Source organism: Jaculus jaculus, unplaced genomic scaffold (assembly GCF_020740685.1).
Source record: "Jaculus jaculus isolate mJacJac1 unplaced genomic scaffold, mJacJac1.mat.Y.cur mat_scaffold_36_1_2353498_arrow_ctg1, whole genome shotgun sequence".
NCBI lineage: Eukaryota > Metazoa > Chordata > Mammalia > Rodentia > Dipodidae > Jaculus > Jaculus jaculus.
Genome location: NW_025423492.1, coordinates 1,007,300 through 1,030,755, shown reverse-complemented (window position 1 = coordinate 1,030,755; position 23,456 = coordinate 1,007,300).

Genomic DNA, 23,456 nt, shown 5'->3' with positions numbered 1-23,456 from the left:
AACCAAAGAAATGCACGCACCTGTCTAGAGATCCCATGTGGGGTGCTTGGAACAACTATGGAATGAAAAAAGAGAAAAGAAAATAGAAGGAGCTCCTGCCATGTGTGGAGCTGGAGGGGTAAAGGAGCCCATGTGGGGTATGAAGGCTAGGGGTGTTCAGGTGAACTAGAGGAACATGTGGTTCATCAGGGCTAGGGGAAGTCTCAGAAAGAGGCTATCTCTGACACCAAGTTCCAGGCACTGAACTTGACCAGCTACAATGTTTAAATCTTATGAAAGACCTCCCTTCCAGGAGGAGTACTGCTTGTTTGTGGAAAAACAGGTCTAGAGCTGGAGGGATGGCTTAGCAGTTAAGGGAATTGCCTACAAAGACAAAGGACCGAGGTTCGATCCCCCAGGAACCCACCACTACAACAGACTGATCTTGAATTCATGACAATCCTCCTGCCTCAGCTTTCTGAGAGCAGGAATGAAAGGAGTGTGCCACCACACCCAGCCTTCCCATCACCACACTCATTATATTAAAACTGTGTCTCACTGAATTTCCCAGGTTGACATAACTTCACCATGCAGCCTAAGCTGCTCTCCAATTTTTATAGTTCTTCCATGCTAAGGCTCTACGGTAACTAAGATTACAGTCCTGTGCCACCATGCTTAACTTTGGACGTGAGATTCAAACCCAAGCAGGTCTATGCCTCCTGCCCTGTTGCACATTAATATGTTACTGAGAGGTTATCAAGAGAGGGCTGGCAGAAGGTGTAAAGGGTGAGGACTGGGTGCACAGCTGATCCTGCAATTCTGCATCCTGGATTAACCATGTCCTTGATAAAGACCCAGGGGCAAAGTCCTTTCCAAGACCAGGGCTCTGCACTGCCTTTAAAGGTGTCCAAGACAGACTCAAAGGCAAAGATGGGGACACAAAAAGTGAAAGGGAGCCAGAGGTTGCTATAAACCCCAGTATTTGGGAGTCTGAGACAGGAGGATTGCTGGAAGATTGAAAGATAGCATGGCTTACCTACTGAGTTTCAGGCCAGCCTTTTTCTACAGAGTAAGATTGTGTCCCAAAAGCAAAACAAAAAAGGGGTGGTAAATCATAATGGAACAAACTTGAAGAGAAACAGGCAACTCTACAACAATCCTGGGCTACATTTTCCCCAAGCCTGGTTTGATATGAAGTCCCCATTTCCTTATCTCCTTGATTCTCTAAGCCCATGGCTTCCCCCCATTCCCAATACTGAGTGACCTGGACTCAACTCCAGCAGTGTAACATATCTGAGTAGAGTGCGGTACTGCATGCCTTTAAACCCAGCACTCAGAAGGCGGAAGTAGGAGGGTTGCTGAGAGTCTGAGGCCACCCTGACCACACAGTGAATTCCAGGTCAGCCTGAGCTAGAATGAGACACTACCTCAAAAAACATATACATATATACATACATACATATACATATACATACATACATATATAATATACATACACACGCACACACACACACACACACACACACACACACACACACACACACGAAGTTGGGGAGCAGACAAGTCCACCCTTACTGCACACAGTAACTGGTCTTAGGACCTACCTAAAGTCTGCATGTTTATCAAGTTTGTCTTACCCATATCTCTTACCAACTCTGAACCTTGGTCTATAAGACTCTCTCTCTCTCACCTGGAATTCCTCACTTGTGCTGTGGGATTCTGGATGATTGCAAAGACACTAAAATGGGAGTCCCATTGAACAATAGTGCATGCACCCAAGATCTGTCACTGAGAGGAACATGCAGCAGGGCAAGGTGGAGTCAGGAAGTGTGAACTAAAATTCCCAGGAAACAGCTCTATCTGCTGCACCTACTTCCAGCAAGGCTGAATAAACTGATAAAGTTCCTGTGATCACAGGCAGATGGGATGTTGCAAGTCAAAGCCAAATTACCCAGGGCTAACTTTAGCCTCTTAATAGCCATTTCTTTCCCACCCATGTGTCTGAACTAACATCCTGGTGACTATCAATTGATCAGGTGTTTTGAAATGCAAAAGCAGACCCCAGCTTCCAACCCAAGGGCTAAGAATGTCCTCATATAGCAACTAAGGCCTGTGATGGTCAGTCAATGTATTTGAAAACTACCTATTTTTTTGTTCTGTTGGAACATGATTTTGGGGTAACCTAAATCTGTATTCCTGGGCCATAGTCACTCATATTTGGCTGTAGAATAAGCTATCTATTATCCTGTTTGACATAAGAGCTATGTCTTTTGCATTGACAGAAGGCAGAATTGCAGCTAGTTCTTTCATTTATGTCAAATGCGAGCCCCAGCCCCAGGCCTGAGCTTATCAGTTCACTTCCATAAAGACTACAGAGCTAGTCCTGATAGTACAGGATTATAAATCAAGGTACCTGAAGTTCAGGCTGGGCTACAGAGTGAAATCCTGTCTAAAAAAAAAAAAAAAAAAAGACATTTAAGAAATAATAATAGTGCTGTGTTGCTTAAGGCAAAGTGCTTGTACAATATGCAAAAATTCCTGGGTTCCATCCCCAGTATCCTTGACACACACAGGAATGGGTGAGAAAGATAAGTGCCTGTCAATGAATGAGAGTTCCCAGAAAAGCACTGAATCTGCTACACCTGCATCCAGCAAGGTTGAAAGGACTGATCAAACTCCTGTGACCACAAAGACATGGAATATTACAAGTCAGACCCAAATTACCGTAGGCTACTTTTATTTAGCCACTTCTTGCCCACCTCTGTGTCTTAACTAACTTCCTGGTGACTATCAGTTGATCACTTGTGATCCTTTTGGGAATGCAAGAACAGACCACAGCTTCCACCAACCCACTGGTAAGATTGTCTACCATCAGATGGCATCTGAGGCCTATGGTAGAGATTTCCCTGCAGTTCATTTGAAGTGGTAAGAGGCTCTGCAAGGAAGTGTCTTTAACCATGGAGCAATCTCTCCAACCCTGTCTCCTGATATATTCAGTTGTCCCAGATTTGACTAGGAGATCTCTGCACTCTTGGTTTTCTGACACAATGTCTAGCAATATAGATCAGGTTTACCCTAACCTGACTTCTTGGTCTTCCTGTTTCTGCCCCTTGAAGTCTGGAATTTCAATCATGCACCACGATACCTAGTTTTCATCTGGTTCTTGATTTGAAAGTTTTTAAAGCTTCTGTAGCGAATATATGTAGGTTTTGTGTTTATTGGTTAAAAAAGTAACTAATGAGCCTCTCATAGTTTCTTGTGCAACATTAAAACTGATGTACCATATCAAGATTATTGGCTTAGTATTTTGTTATGTAACAACTCTAAGAATAAGTACTATTTCAGTACCATAGAATGGATGAAATAAAAAGAAATTTAAATATTACAAAAGGCCATATTCAGAAACAACTAGCTCTAAGCCAACTGGTGGCACAGACCTTGTTCCTAATTACTGAGGAAGCTGAGACAGAAGGACTACAAGCCCTAGACAATTTAGCAACACACTTACTCAAAATTTTAAATGGGTGGGGGGCATTTTGGATATAGCTCAGTTCTAAAGAGATTAGCTACTTATATATGTAAGGCTGTAGGTTTAATCTCCAGAATGTAAGAGAAACTTAAAGACACAGGGAGAAAGGAGGTAAGGAGGGAGAGAAGGGAAGGAACTAAGCCAGGTATGGTGGCACACACCTTTAATCCCAGCACTCATGAAGCTGAGGTAGGAGGATGGCAGTTAGTTTGAGGCCACCCTGAGACTACAGAGTGAATCTGAGGTCAGTCTAGGCTAGAGCGAGACCCTACTATGAAAAGCAAAGATAAAAATAAATAATTATTGTATCTGCTGGAAAGATGGCTTACTGGGTAAGGCAATTGCCTGAAAAGCCTAAGGACCCAGGTTTGATTCCCCAGAACCCATGTAAGGCATATGTACAAGGTGGCACTGGAGTTTGTTTGCTGGCTTGCCATTCTCCCTCTCATAAGCAAATAAACAAAATTTAAAAAAGGACGGACCCTAACTATAAAAGAGCATTTTGGAAACTAACAATAAGTAATTAGTCAACTATTAGGTAGCTTGATTCCCTCATTCACTAACTGGGAGCTCACAAAGAATATACAGTGGTTACAAATAAAGTCCTGTGAAGTCATGAGAGAGGATTAGGAGCACAGAACTGTCTTTAGAGAAGCCAAAAAGTACCCCAAACTAGAGTTCTTCATGGGGAACAGCAAGAAAAAAGTGTTGACTGAGAAGGATTTTTAGTCTTCATGCACAATTATTATAAGTCTGCTATCTCATTGTAAAAGACGGAAGAATTCACTGCCTGAGCGGGGTGGCTGCTCAGTGGTGGAGTGCTTGTCTAGCATACCAGAGGCCCGTGACGTGACCCCATCCACCCACCCCAAAGCCAAAACCTTAAAAATAAAATCAAGGTGTAAACAAACAAAAGGTTCTGTTTCTAACATGAGAGATGAAAACAGGTAATTTCAAGAAGAGAAATGTAGAATGTAGACAAGTATTCAGGAAAGAAAGGGAAACAGTCTGAAACACAACCATCAACTTAGAGGAATTAAAGATGAGCTAGATGTGGTGGCACACACCTTTAATCACAGCCCTGTGGTGGCTGAGGTACAAGGATAGCTGAGAGTTCTAGGCAGTCTAATACTACAAAGACAACCTGGGTTAGAATGATAACCTAACTCAAAACACCAAAAAAAAAAAAAAAAAAAAAGAATCAAAGATGACTCACCATGGTTACAAAAAAATAATAAAAAAAAACCTTGACTCTACCCTTAGATACTACCAATTAAACACAATGTCTCTGTGATACACCAATATATCTATTATAATGTAAATATTCCATATCAATTTATGTCTCTCTATATATACATATGTGTATATACATACACACACACACATACATACATACATATCTGTTAGTGGTATATGTCCAGATACCTGGGAGAAATTTGCAATTGACATTGGGTCAGATGACTAAAGCTTACTTTTGGGAAATCGAGTTTAAAAACAAAAGTTAACAACAAACTTTATTATTGTGTAGGTCTGTAGATGACCATAAAACATTCGACATATTAAAAAAACTCTCCTGAAAACTAACACAGAGGCAATTCACAAAATTTTATAGATGAATGCATTTAGGAATATAAATAAGCCATTATTAGTGCATATTTTTGAAGTTCACATCACTGATTACATAGATTTTTTTAATTAATTAATTATTTATTTATTTGAGAGCAACCGAGACAGAGAGAAAGACAGATAGAGGGATAGAGAGAGAGAATGGGCACGCCAGGGCTTCCAGCCTCTGCAAACAAACTCCAGATGCGTGCGCCCCCTTGTGCATCTGGCTAACGTGGGACCTGGGGTACCGAGCCACGAACCGGGGTCCTTAGGCTTCAGAGGGAAGCGCTTAACCGCTAATCCCTCTCTCCATCCCTGATTACATAGATTTTGAATCACTTTTCTTTAAAAAGTTCTTTATGTTCGAGATTGGATTTTTGAATGGAAAAGTTAGGGAGCAGGGAATTATTATGATTTATTGGCTATGATTACAGAAGTTGTCAGTAAAATATAAAAATAAAATAAAAAATAAACAAAAAAAGTCCTCTATCTTGGAGAAAGCACTCACATAACATTAAGAGAGGGCAAAGAATGTCTTCAGGGTTCTGGGTTCTCAGCCCAGGGTTCCGGATGAGGGTCCAGCCTGGGCCTCCTGCTGGCAGTGGCTGCTCCAGGGGGAGAGAACCTAGCTCTCCCCACAAAGCGCAGGGCGCCTACATCGCCCACTGAGAAGTGGTGCTTGCCAGGGCCCAGGCCATATCAGTGCCTGCTGTGGGTTCACTTTGGTGTCTGGGTCCTGTGGGGCGTGGCCACCTGGGGTCCGCCCTCCTCTGTGCTGTAGGGATCTGAGCCTGTGGCACTCTAGGAGGGCCCCGGGGTGAGGGGTATGGCGGGGAAAGGGCCATGCTTGAGCACCAATCATGGGCCTAGGCCCAAGGTGAACCTTGGCATCTCTTCACCCAACCAACCCCCAGCTGAGCTGCAACTAGGAGTGCCATGTTGTTCACGTTCCTCCTCTGAGCCCAGCTCAGCCTGTACAAAGGGAGCCCAAGAGGCGCAGGCTGCGAGGCATCTGCCTGCCTTCATGACCCGTCCTTTCCTGGCCCTGGCCCGCCGCCCCCAGCTCTCTGCCTCTGGTCATGGGTCTCTCAGCCCTTGGCCTGAGTATCACGAGATTTCCCTTAGTGGAAAAATTGCTGTGACAAGACTCACTTAAAAAAAAATAACAGTACTTATTCAAAAACCAGTGTATATAGCATCACATAGAAATAAAAATGCCTCCTCTAGCTAAGGACTAGCCAAATCCTGACGTCCTTTTCACCCATAGTGAGGACCAATCTCTTTGAGGCATGTAAAACATGTGGACACTGAGCATTTCACATGACCCTAGCTTAGGGACTGGAGATGACTCAGAGGTTAAGGTGCTAACGACCAGGGTTTGATTCCCCAGTGCCCAACTAAAACCAGATGCACTAAGTGCTGCATGCATGTGGAGTTCATTTTCAGTGTTGTGCCCACTCTCTCCATGTTTGCAAATAAATAAAATTTTATATGACCCTACATAAATGTAGTATCAAGTTTTACTTTAGGTTATGGTTTAATGCAACTACTGAGCCAGAAAGTTGAACAGGGACCAGTGCACAGTTCCTTGGTCCAGGTTGGTCGAGTAAGTCCCATGAGGCTCTGAAAGGCCCAAGAATTCAGAAGCTCAGAAATACCATCACGCTCCAAAGGGAGCTTAAGCGGGCCCCCTGCATACCTCAAACTCCAGGCTTTACTCTCTGTTGGAAGCAATTAAAGAATCCCTCTTCTCATTATATCAGAGCCGGCTCCTAATATAAAACTAGGTAAAAAGGGCATGAGATAGCCCTCAAGGATGGGAAATGAGTAATAAAGTAAACCACTTATTTGGTTTCTGTAAATATCCTGCACTATAAGCCTTAATAGCCCAAACTGTAAACCTTAGTAGCTCGCACCATAAGCTGTAGCAGCCTGCCTCAGACCACCAAGGTCATAGGAGGCTGATACCATACTCTGCTACCCCCACCTAAGGAATTGCGCAAGTGCTGACCTCCAAGGTCATAGGAGACTGGTACCACACTCTGCTACTCCCACCCAAGGACCTGCGCAAATGCTGACCACCAAGGTCATAATAAAATGATTGGTCTAATGCACAGGCTTTGTTAGAAACCCTATAAAAACTATCCTGTTCCTGCATTCGGGGCTCTGCAGTCCTCTACCCCTGTGAGGTGTACAACTGTGGGCCCCAGCACGCTTGGAATAAAATCCTCTTGCAGTTTCCATCAAGACCGCTTCTCGTGAGTGATTTGGGGTGTCGCCATATCCGGACAGAGCGTGGGGACCCCCTTCTGGGGTTTTTCCTTCAGCTCCATTCTCCAGGTGATGTCAATGTGATCCTTGAAATGTATTTCAGCCTTTTCATGGTTATCCCAGATGTGCGCCTGTCCAACTTGTGTAACAGAATGATTCAGAAAAGCTTAAACATCTCAAGTACTAACTGTAGTATTTCTAGTCCAAGAATTGATGTTGAAATAATGCTGAGAATAGTAGTACCTCAACACCTCTGCTTTATTTTGGGAAAAGAACACAAGAATTCAAAAATGAACTATCTGTAAGAATCAACTGATTATTTTTTAAATTTTTGTTTATTTTTTACTTATTTATTTGAGAGCAAGAGAGAGAGAGAGAGAGAAAGGCAGATAGAGAGAGAAAAAGAATGGGTGAGCCAGAACTTCCAGCCACTGTTAATGAACTCCAGACATGTACGCCCTGTGTGTTCATCTGGCTAACATGGGTCCTGGGGAATCGAACCTTGAACCAGGGTCCTTAGACTTCGCAGGCAAGCATTTAACCACTAAGCCATCTCTCCAGCCCAACTCTCATCATTTATTAACATTATTTTGCCTTTTTGGAGGTAGGGTCTCACTCTATCTAAGGCTCACCTGGAACTATGTAGTCCCAGACTGGCCTCCAACTCACAGCAATTCTCCGCCCTCTGGTCCTGAGTGCTAGGATTAAAGGTGTGCACTACCATGCCTGGCTCCACTGTGATCGGACGTGCTTTGTATTATCGGTAATAATCTATTTATATGTTCCTCTATATATTGTAAACCTTGTAGGAGCAGACTGTGTTCTGTTCCTATTAGGCATCTCAAACACTGGGCAAGGGTCCATCCAAAAATGTTTTCAGGAAGTTTTAAATGGATGAATATATTGGAAACTTGCTTGCAGTAAAATGATATCTAATTGTAGTGAGTGGTAGAGTGAGGCCCTGAGTTCTACCACTCAATATTTGTGGGAGGTGGAGGAAGGAAGATCATGAGTTGAAAGTCTGACTGTGCTTCACAGAGAGACCCTGTCTCAAAAATGAATAACTAAATTAAGTAAAAGTTTCAAATTAATACTTTGTATGTTATTCAATTTTCTTAAAAATTTTCACAATAGGGCTGGAGAGATGGCGTAGTGGTTAAGCGCTTGCCTGTGAAGCCTAAGGACCCCGGTTCGAGGCTTGGTTCCCTAGGTCCCACGTTAGCCAGATGCACAAGTGGGCACACGCGTCTGGAGTTCGTTCGCAGAGGCTGGAAGCCCTGGCGCACCCATTCTCTCTCTCTCCCTCTACCTGTCTTTCTCTCTGTGTCTGTTGCTCTCAAATAAATAAATAAATAAATAAATTTTCACAACACACATTTATTGTATTGCAATTTAAAATTGATTTTTAAAAAACAAGGTTTTGAGAGCCATCTCCCATTTTTAAACAGAAAAAATGAAAATAAATTTCATTACTGTAGTCTCTTCAGAAACAAGACTAGGTGCAGCATAGTGGCATGGGTCTTCAAAGGTAGAGGCAGTAGATCAGGAGTTCAAGACCTGATTCAACTTCCTAGCAAGACTGATGAGCCAGTCAGCCTCTCCAGTGTAAATATAAAACAAAAAACGAATCTTGGGCTAGAAAAATGAGTCCAGCACTTAAAGTGCTTGTTTGCAAATTCTCACAGCCTGGGTTTGGTTCCGCAGTGCCCATATGCAGGCAGATGCACAAACAGGCATATGCATCTGGAGGCCATTTGCTATTGTAAGAGGCCTTGTGCCTCTCCCTCCCTCCTTCCCTCACACCCTCTCTCCGCAAACCCAAGAAATTAACAAATAAAATGTTTCTTACGCTGTCAGAACTTGATGTCTTTTGGGCTGTAGAGATGGCTCAGTAGTTAAGGCACTTGTCTGCAAAGCCTAAGGCCCTGAGTTTGATTTCCCAGCACCCATGTAAAGCCAGGTGCACAAAGTGGCTGTCACGTGCATCTGAAGTGTTTTTACCGTGGTTAGAGGCCTTAGTGTGCTCTCTCTCAAATGAATAAATAAAATATTTGTAAAGGGCCCTCAGCCTTCCACCTTGTTTGAGACAGGGTTTCTTTTGTTTCCTGCTCCACTGAAAATGCCAGACTAACTAACTACTCCACAAACGTTGGGATTCTTTTGCCAACTCCCAGAATTGTTTTATGTAGATATGTGGGCATGGGTCCCACATATATTCATTCTGTGGCTTATCATTTAACACATTTTAATTACTTTCTTGTGCCTAGTTTTTGGTTTTGAGGAAAATCAATTTCTGACACTAATTATACTATCTACTCTTTTGTGTCAGGAGCCATAGAGCAAAAGCCTCTCCATTTTGCCTGGGCCTCTTCTTAGGTTGACTCATTTATTAGAAAGCTGGTCCATCCAGCTTGCAATAGGAATGTTGGTCAGCAGACTGTTTGCAGAATCTTATCTTTTGCAAACGGCCAGTTTAAGGTCAGGCTGTTAAGCCTTTGAGGTCAGGCTGTTAAGCCATTGAGGCAAAGTTCGACAAACACCTGGTTACATCTCCTCTATGTTCCCTAACAATCTCTCAGCCCTAAATCACGTCACCCAGCTTAATTACCCGCTTTCTTCCCCTGTATAACCATGTGTAAAAAATAAAAATCTGAAGACCTTGATCAGAACATGGACGTGGTATCCTTCTTTGTGTCTCTTGTCTCTCATCCAGGTTAACTTCCCCTCAGGTCCATGTTTGACTCCCCACTGGACAGGATACTTTTGATATGGACAATTTGTTGTTGTTGTTGTTGTTATTTTCGTTGAAGGTATGGTCTCCCTAATCAGACTGACTTAGAATTGACTATTTAATCTCAGGGTGGTCTCAAGCTCAAGGCAATCCTCATACCTCTGCCTCCCAAGTGCTGAGACTAAAGGTATGCTACACCACACCTGGTTAACTGTGCTCATCTTTTTAAAATATTTTATTTTTATTTGACAGAGAAAGAGGGAGAGAACATGAGACAATGGGTGCGCCAGGGCCTCCATCCACTGCAAAGGAATTCCAGATGCGTGGGCTCCCTTGTGCATCTTGCACATGGGTCTTGGGAACCAAGGTCCTCTGGCTTTGCAAGCAAACGCCTTAACCACTAAGCCATCTCTCCAGCCCAAGTTTGTTAATTTTTAAGACAAATTTTCTCATCAATAAAAGAGGAAGTTAGGGGTGGGGCTATGGCTCAGAAGTTGAAGTACTTGTTTACAAAGCATGACAGCCTTGGTTCAATTCCCCAGTACACATGTAAAGCCAGATACACAAAGCGGTATATGCACCTGGAGTTCATTTACAGAGACAACAGACGCTGAAGACCTGTTCTCATTGTCTTTCCCTTTCTCTCTGCTCACAATTTTTTGGGGGAGGGGTTCAAGGTAGCATCGTATTGTAGCCCAGGCTAACCTGGAATTCACTGTGTAGTCTCAGGGTGATCACAAACTTATGACAATCCCTTTACTTCTGCCTCCTGAGTGCTGGTATTAAAGGTATGCACCACACACCTGGCTACAAATATATATCATTAAATCTTCAGCTTATTATCAACATCTTATTTTTAATTGACAATTCTACAACAACGGGCATCTGATGAGTTAATGTTTTCCCAGGGAGACATGAGCAAACATCTATTCAGCCCAGATAGGGCAAAGAAATGATTCCACCCAGGTCTAGCTTAGTGAACCAGCAAGCTAATTAGGGTTATTTACAGCAGGAACATGCAATTAGCTGCATCAAAAAAAATCTAATCCAGCCTAGTGATACAGGAACTCAGATGCCTTGGCATTGTGCCAATGGGATACATAAACTGGGGTGTCTTTGAAAGTGATATGGCCTGGTGCTTGACTGGGGTTTAAACCATGAGTTAGCATGCTGGAATGTAACAGACACACGAAACTCAGTGGACTAAGGTTAGAGAAGTCTCTCTTTTCAGTTGGTGATGACCACTGGTTGACTCAACTTACATTCATGGAAGTTAACAGAAAAGGTTTTTATAGGGTATAACCTCGATGGGTCTATGAGCAATATGCCATATGTTCATACAATCAAGTAAAAATTAATAAAATTATAAGAACTTAAAATAATGATAAAAGCTCATGCTGGCCTTGGCTCATATCACATGCACAGGCTTTGGGGACAGCACCCACTTGGACGGAAAGCAGGTATCAAGTAAAAATTGCATAAGGAAGGGGCAACTGTTCCACAAGACAACAAGAAGTCATGGCTGGGAGCTCTGCGTCCATTTACTCACCTTTCCAGGGCTAATGAACAATGTCACCCAAAAGTTCATCTGTTTTACAGTTAGTCCAAAGCTGGTCACCAGGTCCAGTGATGGGGTCAGTTCGCAGTGTTTCTGACCTGCACAACCAGAGATGAGCTGCCTCAGACCTTATGCAACCAAGACCTTGGGGATAATGCTGGTATAGAAAATTCCAATACACCTGGCCTTGTGCAGAACCTGTTCAGGCCCCATCCTAAGATCTCTGATGTGTATAGTCATATATACCATCAGAAAATGAGGATACTATTAATCTTGTCCTATTTGAAGGCCTTTTCTTTCTTTTATCTTATTTCTGAAGCTAAGACTTCAAGTACATCATTGATTAAGTGTGGGAAGAGTAACTTCTTTGTATTGTCGCTCATAGTGGGAAGGAGCCAGCACCCAGCTCTGCACAAGTGGCAGGAGCTGTGGCATTTTGCCTTGTCCCCACCTCCTCCCAGTCAGCACACTAAAACCAAGATGGTCCTCAGCCAAACCCTCTTCTGTGGGCATTTGTTCCCAACACTATGAACCACATAAACATTTAGACTTGTTATATGCTTAACAACAACAACAACAAAAAAGATACATGTTGTATAACTGCCTGTAGCCCCAGAACTCCAGAGGCTTGGGCAGGAGGATCAACGCCACCCTAGTCTCAAGAAGGAGACAAGAGTTAGAGAGAAAAGCAGGTGGAGGAATTATCTTCCAAGAACATAAGAGGGCCAAATACCGGCAGCAATGACAAAATACAATTTTAAGAATTAAATACAAATTATTCATTCATTTTGTCCTATTAATGTAATTTTATATATTGAATGTGGTATGTAAACATTTCAAACAAATCAGATGACATCCCAGCAAACTTAGCTCATTGGACATTTATAGATAAGTCCCACATAAACATGATGCAGTGAATAATAGATGAGAAGATCCAATATTAAAGAAATTTAGAATTTTGATTTTTCTTAACTGTTCAACTTTACATACACCTCAAACTAATATGTTGTATGTTGTAATGAAGCCTGCTTTCATAGAAAGTCCCTGAGACAGAAACTGTCAGACGTTTTAGTAGAAATATGTTTTTTAACAAATAATTTTAGAGAACATTATATGTATATTTATCAAAGCCTAAAAAAAGGCTGGTGATATGGCTTAGCATTTAAGGCATTTGCCTGCAAATGCCTAAGGACCCTGTTTCTATTCTTAGGATCCACATAAGCCAGATGCAGAAGGGGGCAGATGTGTCTGGAGTTCGTTTGCAGTGGCTATATGCCTAGCACACCCATTCTCTCACTCTATCTGTCTCTCTCTCTCTACCTCCCTCTTTTACTCTTAAATAAATGAGTAAATAAAAAGAAAATTAAAGTCTGAAAAATATAATTTCTGGCTGGAGATGTGGCTCAGCAGTTAAGTGTATATAAGCAGTTATGGGCCTCAGGGAGTCTGACACTGCCCAAGCTCAAGTCTCAAGATCTCACATGCACCACTAAGCATGGCCACAAGCTCCTGCAACCCCAGTCAGACAGGGGACCCAACACCTAGGCACATCAGAGCCCCACAATCAGTAAAAGGAGACTCAGGCTCAAAATAAGACCATCCAGCCAGGCACTGTGGCACACACCTTTAATCCCAGCATTCGGGAGACAGAGGTAGGAGTGTGAGTTAAAGGCCACCCTGAGAATCCACAGTGAATTCCACATCAGCCTGGGCTAGAGTGAGGGCCTAGCTTGGAAGAAAACAAAAAACAAAAAACAAAACCAGGCAGAACAGTGATGGTGCAGGGCACCAAGTTCAACTAAGACCAAAGTCAGCACCCTTCCTCAGGAGCATATGGGCAATCATTAGAGGAATACACATGTACACACCATACACTCAGAAAACACAAGCAAAAAGTTTTTTAAAAAGAAGTATTTCTAGAGAGTGATTCACTTCTAAACAATTAAGGAAATTAAGAAACAGTATTAAAGGCACAGCCATGTGAATTATTAAAAGCTGTTAAGTTCTGTCTTTGAGGTAAGGATGTAGATTAATGGTAGAGGTGTTTTCTTATCACACAGAAGAATCTGGTTTGAGTCTCAGCAGTGGTATTCAAAATACCTGCCAGCTATGAGTAAACTGGGGACTGAAGAGATAGTTCAGCAATAAAGTACTTGCCTTGAAAACATGAGGATCTGAGTTACATCTCCAGGATCCACATAAAAGGCTACAACATGACCGTTCAAAACCATAGGACGGGCTGGAGAGATGGCTTAGCGGTTAAGCGCTCGCCTGTGAAGCCTAAGGACCCCGGTTCAAGGCTCAGTTCCCCAGGTCCCACGTTAGCCAGATGCACAAGGGGGCGCACGCATCTGGAGTTCGTTTGCAGAGGCTGGAAGCCCTGGCGCGCCCATTCTCTCTCTCTCCCTCTACCTGTCTTTCTCTCTGTGTCTGTCGCTCTCAAATAAATAAATAAACAAAAAATAAAAAAATAAAAAATCTTTTTTAAAAAAAAAACCATAGGACTAGTGCTGGGGAAAGCCAAGGCAGGAGGAATGCTGGGGCTACCTGGATAGCCAGCATAACCTAAAAACAGCAAGCTGCCAGCCCAATAATAGACTCTGACATGGGAATTGTAGAGAAGAGCAGCAGAGGAGGACATTGGACCTTCTCCCCTGGCGTCTGCAGGCATGGGCACTACATGCACAAATATGTACATGCATGTTTGCAACACACACAAAAAGGAAAACAAATACTAGGTATGGAAACAGGATATCATGTTGAACATATTTTTATTCTTAGTTTAGACAATAGCCTTCGTAGATAGGTTATGGTATGAAAGAATTTCAACATATTAAAGATGAAGGCAGTCAAGATTTTGTGTGCAATATATATAGTCCACTTCTATGCAATTAAGTGATATTTTTATGTAAAATATTTTGCTTGACATGGGGTTGTAGGTATACATGACCCTGGTTCAATCTTTAGCACCTCAAATTACTGTTTAATTGTCCAGTTGACTAGCTTGACTGTTGATTTTTTAGAACAGAAATCTAGACATTGTAACTATTATTAGTGCTTTGTAGAGAGCTGAAATTCCCTTCTTATTGTGGGGACAAAGCACCTGACCAGAACCAGCTTAATGGAGGAAAAGGTTCACTTCATCTTATAGTCTCCAAAGGAAGGTTTATCACAGAAGGTTGGCATCACATCTTGCCAGAAGCAGGAGGTAGAAAGCAGGAAGAAAATGAGCTGTCACATATCTGGGTAGAAGTAATCTAAATAATGAGCTTGGAGCTCGGCTACTTAACCTCAACGTCCACCCCAGTGACTCAAGGCTCCACCTCCTCATTTGCCACAACCAGACACTGAGCAGGAGGATGAGGCCCTGGGCTGTGTTTTACATTCAAAGTGTCACAGGGAGGCAACTTAAAAATGAAATATTTGTAAGTACATAAGTTTATAAGTATGAATCATAAAAAGTAATGTACAGGGTGGAGAGATGGCTTAGAGTTAAGGTGCTTGCCTGCAAGCCAAAAGATCGTGATCAACTCCCCAGGGCCCATGTAAGCCAGATGCACAAGGGGGAGCATGCATCTGGAGATTGTTTGAAGTGCTGGAGGCCCTGGTGTACCCATTCTCTCTTTCTCTACCTGCCTATTTCTGTATCTCTCTCTTTCTCAAACAAACAAACAAACAAATAAATAAATAAATAAAGTTTAAAAAGCAATATACAGTCCACAAATACACTGTTGGTCGAACACAAAAGAGTTATTCCATAAAACAAAAGGAAAAGCCACATTTAAATTTTGTTCTTAAGGAAAAGATATACATAGCCAATTTAGATTATCTAATTAAAAGTATTTATATATTTCATGGTTTATTGACTAGTTTCCAAAGAAACCAAAACATGTATGTGGATCTGACTTTCCTGAACCCATATTCCCAGTGCTACTATAATGTCTTATTTTATTCTAACTCCCCTGTCTACTTACTTTTCTTCCCCATTTTGCCTTACCTCACACATTAGCCTAACAGAAATGCTAGAGGTACAAATTCCACAGGGACAGTAGCAAGAGGAGGAAGCTACAACTGTCACATAAATTTCACTATGTGAGAATACAGAGAGCAACTGCGGTCAGTAGATCACAGCTAGGAAAATAGCATTTGGGAAGCTGAGGCAGGAAGACTGCCCATGAGCTCAAAGCCAACTATGGCTACAAAGACAATTCAATGTCATCAAAAGCTATAGAGTGAGAAGCTGCTATGAAAGTCTCCGCAAGATAAAGAAGAGATAGAGCAGAAAGGTGAGGAAGAAAAAGAGGAAGAAGATGAGAAAAAGAACTTATTGCACATATAACGAAGGATGGGTAGAAAAATGACATACACACTGGGATAAAGGAAACATTGCCATCAGCTGCATCTTCTAGAAGTCTGTTATTGGTTGTAATGTTCAGAATTCATTGCTGAAAATAAATTTGGGCAGTAGAAAATACTGTTTCTGGAAGTTCATAGAAAATGACATTTATGAATATAGAAATGCAAATTCAAGGCCTATGCAAACACAATTATCTTGGTTAAGGGCTAACAGAGAAGAGATGTGAATCCACATGGGCCCATGACAGCCCAAGGAAGTGAGAAGTGGAGGAAACTAAAAGAGTCAAGACTTGGACCACATAATCATGGAAGATGTTCACAATGAACCTCACTGTCCTCTTCAAACCAGTAAGGAGAAGTGCTCTTTAATCCCTCTTTTGTCTTCAAGGCTGCTGTCACTGCTTCAATCAGGTCAAGTGTAATGGTTTCAGAATAACCATGTTACCTCAACCTAGAGTCTCTTTCCTTACTGCCCAAGGATGACAACTATACTTTTAACATATACTAACAGTGATGATCTACAGGAATGGGAAATGTCCTGTGTAAGGTACAGACAACTTTTCCCATGAACACTCATCAGAACCACAGAGATGTCACCTCTAAGATAGGAGACAGGTTTAAGAAGGATTGTCAAGTCTGTCTTGCAGGCTTTCCCCTGCCAAGGTCTCAGTCACTTAGGGCTGCTATTAACTCTCCGGCCAGTTTATCTATCCAATACTGTGTTTCCGTTGGGAAGCTGACCTTCCTATTGGCTACTACCTGCTTATGACATCATTCTTCCTCTCAACTAACCATCACTTGGTAGCATTTTGGGGTTTCCATGGAGCTGTCTCTAAACAAATTTGTCAAGTGGACAGTGACAAGTTAACATTATCCTTCATATTACGTATACAATGCTGATTCCAGACATGAAAAACATCCAAGTACTGTGTTGAAATCTCTTGTATGCCTTAGAGTGATATAACTGCTTCTCTCTGACAGGTGAGGGAAAAAAGTTATCAGTTCACCTTTATTAGATGGCCTCCCACCCCCACAAAGTTATGTACAGTCAAAACTGTCTGGAAGCTTAAAGCTGGGTGTTGTGGTGCACACCTTTAATCCCAGTCCACCCTGAGACTACATAGTGAATTCCAGGTCTGCCTGGGCTAGAGTGAAACTCTACCTCAAAAAACAAAAACAAAAAATACCTCATGTGTTTGGAATAATGAAGGAAAGTGGAAAGTATTGAACCAGTGATTTGGAGTCCTGACTTCAGTTTTGGCTTTATATCTACTAGCTTTGTGACTTTGGACATATCATTTACTCTTTTCACTGGCTAGCAAACCTACGACTTGGTGAGGTGGTGAACTCCAGTACAAATGAAGACCTAGTGTTAAAGAGAGGTGGATGATGGATGAGTTATACAGTTCTCCTAAAGCAAACTTGTGAAGAAGCATAGGGCCAGTTCTTGAGTTAAATAATCACATAATTCCATTTGATTTCACTTCTGTTAAGTCATGACTTTCTGAAGAAAAAAATCATGAGACCTTTTATAATGAGAATCAGGTTAACATTTTTGTTTTCTTATCTAAAACCTTTTTCTAAAAATAACACTATTTTTTACAACAACCAAGAATAATCCCAGAAATGAAATATCACTCACCTATGAAGAAATATTAAGCAGGACTGGATAGGTAGCTTAGTAATTAAGCCAAAGGATCCAGTTTGAATTCTCCAGGACCCATGTAAGCTAAAGGCACAAGGGGCATATGTGCCTAGTTTGTTCACAGTGGCTGGAGTCCCTGGCATGCCCATTCTCTCTGTCTCACTTCTTGCATATGTGTGTGTGTATGTGTGTGTGTGTGTGTGTGTATGGATGGATGGATGGATGTATGTATGTATATATATTAGGAAAGAAATACTAAGTAGCCAGACAGATGAAAGAGTGGATACTCAAAAACACATGTAGCAAACAGACTTTGAAAAAGAAAAAAATTGTAGGAATGTGTTTCATGTCAGAAAACAAAAAGTAGATGCTTTGATACCCATCACTCTTTGTAACTTAACTCTTCTGGCTGTAGATACTAAAAGGGAATACAAAAAAAGTGGAAAATTTGAAAAAGCTAATTGTTCAAAAGGAAAAGTTATAAAACACAGAATAAATGCAAGAAATGTAGAATTAAAAAGTAAATTAGGTTCAACAAAATGGTATAATGGCGAAATCTTACTCTAAGTCTTTAACTACATGCAATTAACATGTTTAAAAATGTGCGAATATTTAGATATTCAACCAAATTTCTACCAAATTTCCAAGTTATTTTTTTTCTCCAATCCACACAAACTGATATTCACGTTTCTATTGTCTCTTCTTGGTCACATTAGTGATGGTATTCAGGTCGCCATAATACTGTTCTTGATTGCCCTGCACAGAATAGGGTACAATTGGTAGCATCCTGACTTCTTACCAGGCACCACTCAGAGACACCCCAGTAAGTTATCACAACTGCAAATGATGATGGACATTGTAACATGCCTCGAATAGACAGACAAGATACCAAAAAAAAAAATTATGTATTTTTTTGTTTAATTTTTATTTATTTATTTAAGAGAGACAGACACACACAGAGAGAGTCAGAGACAGAGAGAGAGAATGGGCGCACCAGGGCCTCCAGCCACTGCAAACAAACTCCAGACACGGGCGCCCCCTTATGCATCTGGCTACTGTGGGTCCTGGGGAATCGATCCTTGAATTGGGGTCCTTAGGCTTCACAGGCAAGCACTTAACTGCTAAGCCATCTCTCCAGCCCCCCAAATATTTTTACATCAGGTAGCAATGTCAAGTTTATCTTCATACACACAAAGGACCAAAAGAAATAGAGTTGAATGGGTCATGTTAGATCAAGCTTGTAAACCCATGACATAGGAGCCTGGGATATAAATATTCCTGCAGCTGTGAGGCTAGTCTAGCCTACACCATGAGTTACATGTCAGTTTGTCCTACAGATTAAAACCCTCTAAAAACAAGCAGAAGCTGGGCACTTATTGTAAAACGTGCTGCTTAAGTTCAATTCTCCAACACATATGAATATGCGAATGGAATCTGAATCTCAGCTTCAGTAGAAAGATAAGGAAGGCTAAGCAAAATGCATACACTAGTGTAACATTGGCACACAGGCTATGGGGGTAATCACCTACTCTCTAATTAGACATTAGGCAAGATGAGTGGAAGGGAATTCATGCTTAAATTGAGGGTCAAGTCAGAGCCCACAGCTTGGAACATCAGGGACCCTAGAGGTAAGCTCCCACTGTACTTTGGCTAAAAGGAGAGGTGACACCCATCAAAAATCTCCAAAATACATAAATTTATACCCTATGATCCATACTGCTCTCAAACTCAGCATTGTACACATGGCAGCAAATAAAGGGAAGACCCAAGACTTATTGGTGTGACAAGAAATGAATGCACAAGATGAGTCATCTCTATCACATCTGACAGGGCCCAGGAAACATTACAGAGGAAGTGGTGGATAAAGTATGAGTGCTGTTCGCACTGCTACCTCAAGAACCTCCTACGGAGACATGGGAGTAGATGGTGAGGTTTCTCAAAACACATCAACGCAGAAAATCAGGGGCTGCTGAGATTTTAAGAGTAAAGGAGACTTGTATCAAGCCCTCCAAGACTCAGATAATATTGCAGAAGAGGGGGCAGAAAGAATGTAGGAGCCACGTGGTGGGAAAGTGTTTTTGTGTTTTTTTTAATTTTTAAATTTTTATTAACATTTTCCATGATTATAAAAAAAATCCCCTGTTAATTCCCTCCCTCCCCACACCCACATTTTCCCCTTTGAAATTCCATTCTCCATCATATTACCTCCCCATTACAATCATTGTACTTAACATATATACAATATCAATCTATTAAGTATCCTCCTCCCTTCCTTTCTCTTCCCTTTATGTCTCCTTTTTAACTTACTGGCCTCTGCTACCAAGTATTTTCCTTCTCAAGCAGAAGCCCAATCATCTGTAGCTAGGATCCACATATGAGAGAAAACATGTGGCACTTGGCTTTCTGGGCCTGGGTTACCTCACTTAGTATAATCCTTTCCAGGTCTATCCATTTTTCTGCAAATTTCATAACTTCATTTTTCTTTACTGCTGAGTAAAAACTCCATTGTATAGATGTGCCACATCTTCATTATCCACTCATCAGTTGAGGGACATCTAGGCTGGTTCCATTTCCCATCTATTATAAATTGAGCAGCAATAAACATGGTAGAGCACATACTTCTAAGGAAATCAGACGGGGAAAGTGTTTTTTGAGGCATTGTGCCCCTCTCTTCAGAGACTAAATGTTGCATTAATGACCCCACAATGATGTCTAATAACATCACTAAGGAGGGCTGTCAGTGAAATGGGATTGAGAACGGTACTTAAGTAAATAGTCCAATGGGAAATGACCAATATGCAGTATGTTTGTATTTTAAAGAGCTCAATTAAAATTATGAAAGAAAAAAAAAAGTTCAGGAAATGGGATGGAGGACAGGAGGGGTGGGAGAAGGCTTAGTGGTTAAAGCATTTGCCTGTAAGCCAAACAATTCATTTTTGACTCTCCATGGGCCACATGCCAGATGCAGTGCCTCAACAGTGCAATGTTGCACATGCACACAAGACAGTGCACATGTCTGGAGTTTGTTCACAGTGGCCGAAGGCCCTGACACACCCATTCTTGTTGTCTCTCTTTTTCTCTCTTCAATTTTCTGTCTCTCTTTCTCAATAAATTTTTAAAAGTTTTTGCATAAGCCATATAGAAACCTACTTCTTCAGTAGCATATATACATGAGAGAATGTGAGTGATTTGGGACAGAAGTTTCTTGTAAAGGTAGACAATGTTGTACTTAAAAGCCAAAGATTAAAAGTTTCAGTTCCTGGTGTTGTAAAATCTCTAGTGACTTTTTGGCCAGTGAGGTGCCTGATGATCCTTTCCCCCAAAAAATCACTGCAGGCTATGGCCAATGTCTGTGGTTGCCCACCAGAATTATATGGCAAGACAGTACTGCTGAAGACTCCATTAGCCTGTGCTGCAGGTAAATGAGAAACACAGCTGCACCTAACCTGGAGCCTTTTCTCGTTGACTAGCAGTCAGAATCCTGGAAAGACTATGCACCTTATTTGGGCTGAAGCCATGGATGGTCTTATCCAACAGTGGACTGTGCAAACTTGATGGCTGGCCAGCCAGACCAAATGTACAACTCATAAAATGCTGTTATGACTGTTATGAGTGAAACCAACTGCTCTCTGATTGGCCTTGAAGATGGTTTCCAAGGGAAAGAATTCATGGCTAGTACTGAAAACTTAATAAAGCTCTATTTCTGGGCAGGTCACAAGCCCTTGAGAGGAAATTACTACTGTCATCACGTTAAATGGATATATTTTACCCACCAATATGCCCTCTAGATATGTACCTTTATGACCACATATTAGTGATACTCTCACTTTTGGTTAGAGACACTTTTCAGAAGGGAGTGAACACTGGGATGATTCGATGCTTACCAACATGATGAGAAGAAGTGACATTGGGGAGTTCAGTACTAAGTGAAGTATCTCTACCACACCTTCCAAGGCTTAGGGACCAATGCAGAAATTATAGCAGAAAGAATTTAAGAGCCAAATGCCTACTATGCTGCCTTCCAGAATGAAAGTGGTCATAATATTCATGGCCTCACAGAGGTTGATGTTGACTACATAAGACCTGCATAATAAGATGAAAAAAATATTACATTACAGTATCAGAGAGACTGTTCGAAAAGAGATTCAGTGGAAGAGATATTTGTAAAGGTGAAATGAAAGGGTTGTGAAAGGAAAGTGTGACAATATTGTCTACTTGTATGGAAATTGTCCATAAAAATTTAAAAATATGCTGACAGAAAACTGGAAGAGCCATTCTACATGTAGTTTAATGGGAGAAAGAGATACCACCAGTGAAGATACTCAGCAGTGGACACCGAAGCCTTATAATAGGTCAGCTAGGCCAAATGAGCCAACAGGTGCAATAGCAGCACGTCTGTCATGGTGGAAACCAACTGCCCTCCAATTGGACTGGAGGCCCACTCCATGGGAGGGAATAAATCCCTGATACTGGAAACTGAAAACAGGGGTAGTCATGAGCCCTAGGGGTGTAACATCTGCTGCTGCTGGATAAATGTATATACTATGCTTATCAAACTGCCCAGTAAGCACTTCTCTCAATATCCATACCCATATATTAATGCTATTCTCACTTTGGATGAGAATCTTCTATTTTCACATGGCAGTGGCCTTCGGATGACTCAGAAGGTATAATGGTGCTGGAAAGAAATGACTAGAATACTGAGTCACATCTCAATCACAACTTCCAAGGGTCAGGGTTTAATGCGGAAGAGGTGGTGGAAAGAATGTAAGAGCCAAAGGAAGGGTAGGACTCCTTACAATGTGCACCCTCCAGACATAAAATGGCCTGGATATCCATGACCTCATAATGCCTGACACTACCTGCACAAGACCATCATAAGAGGAGGAAAAGATGATGACATTAAAATAAAAGAGACTGATTGAGAAGTGGGGAGGGGATATAATGGAGAATGGAATTTCAAAGGGGAAACTGGGGGGAGGGAGGGTATTAACATGGGATATTTTTTATAATCCTAGAAAATGTTAATAAATTTAAAGAGGGCTGGAGAGATGGCTTTGTGGTTAAGCGCTTGCCTGTGAAGCCTAAGGACCCCGGTTCGAGGCTTGGTTCCCCAGGTCCCATGTTAGCCAGATGCACAAGGGGGCGCACGCATCTGGAGTTCGTTTGCAGAGGCTGGAAGCCCTGGCGCACCCATTCTCTCTCTCTCCCTATATCTGTCTTTCTCCTGTGTCTGTCACTCTCAAATAAATAAATAAATATTTTTTTAAAAAATTTAAGGAAATAAATTTATTAAATACAAAACATAAGCAACAAACATAATGGAAGAAAATGTCTACCTATTAAAATTTGACTATGAATTTAAGAGGATATATATATAAATCATATGAAATCCTACATTTTGGACAAAGGAACACTCAGGTAACATACTTTTCAGGACCAGGGATGGGATACCTTCCAGTGAGTTGTTGGCCAGGGAGGTGCCTGATGCCCCCAAAATATTAGCAGCCATTGCTGAGGACCTTGGATTCCCACCAGGAATAGATGGTAAGACCCTATTGCTGAAGACTCCATATACTTGGGCTGCAAGGCCAATGAGAAATCCTGCTGGAACTGAGGTAAAAACTTCCTCTATGTAGACCAACTGAGAGAAAGCTGGAAGAAGCCATTCTGCATGTAGTTCAGTGGGAAAAAGAGAAATCACCAATGAAGATAATCCACAGTGGACACTGCAAGCCTTACAATTGGCCAGCCAGGCCAAATGAGCCAACAGGTGCAA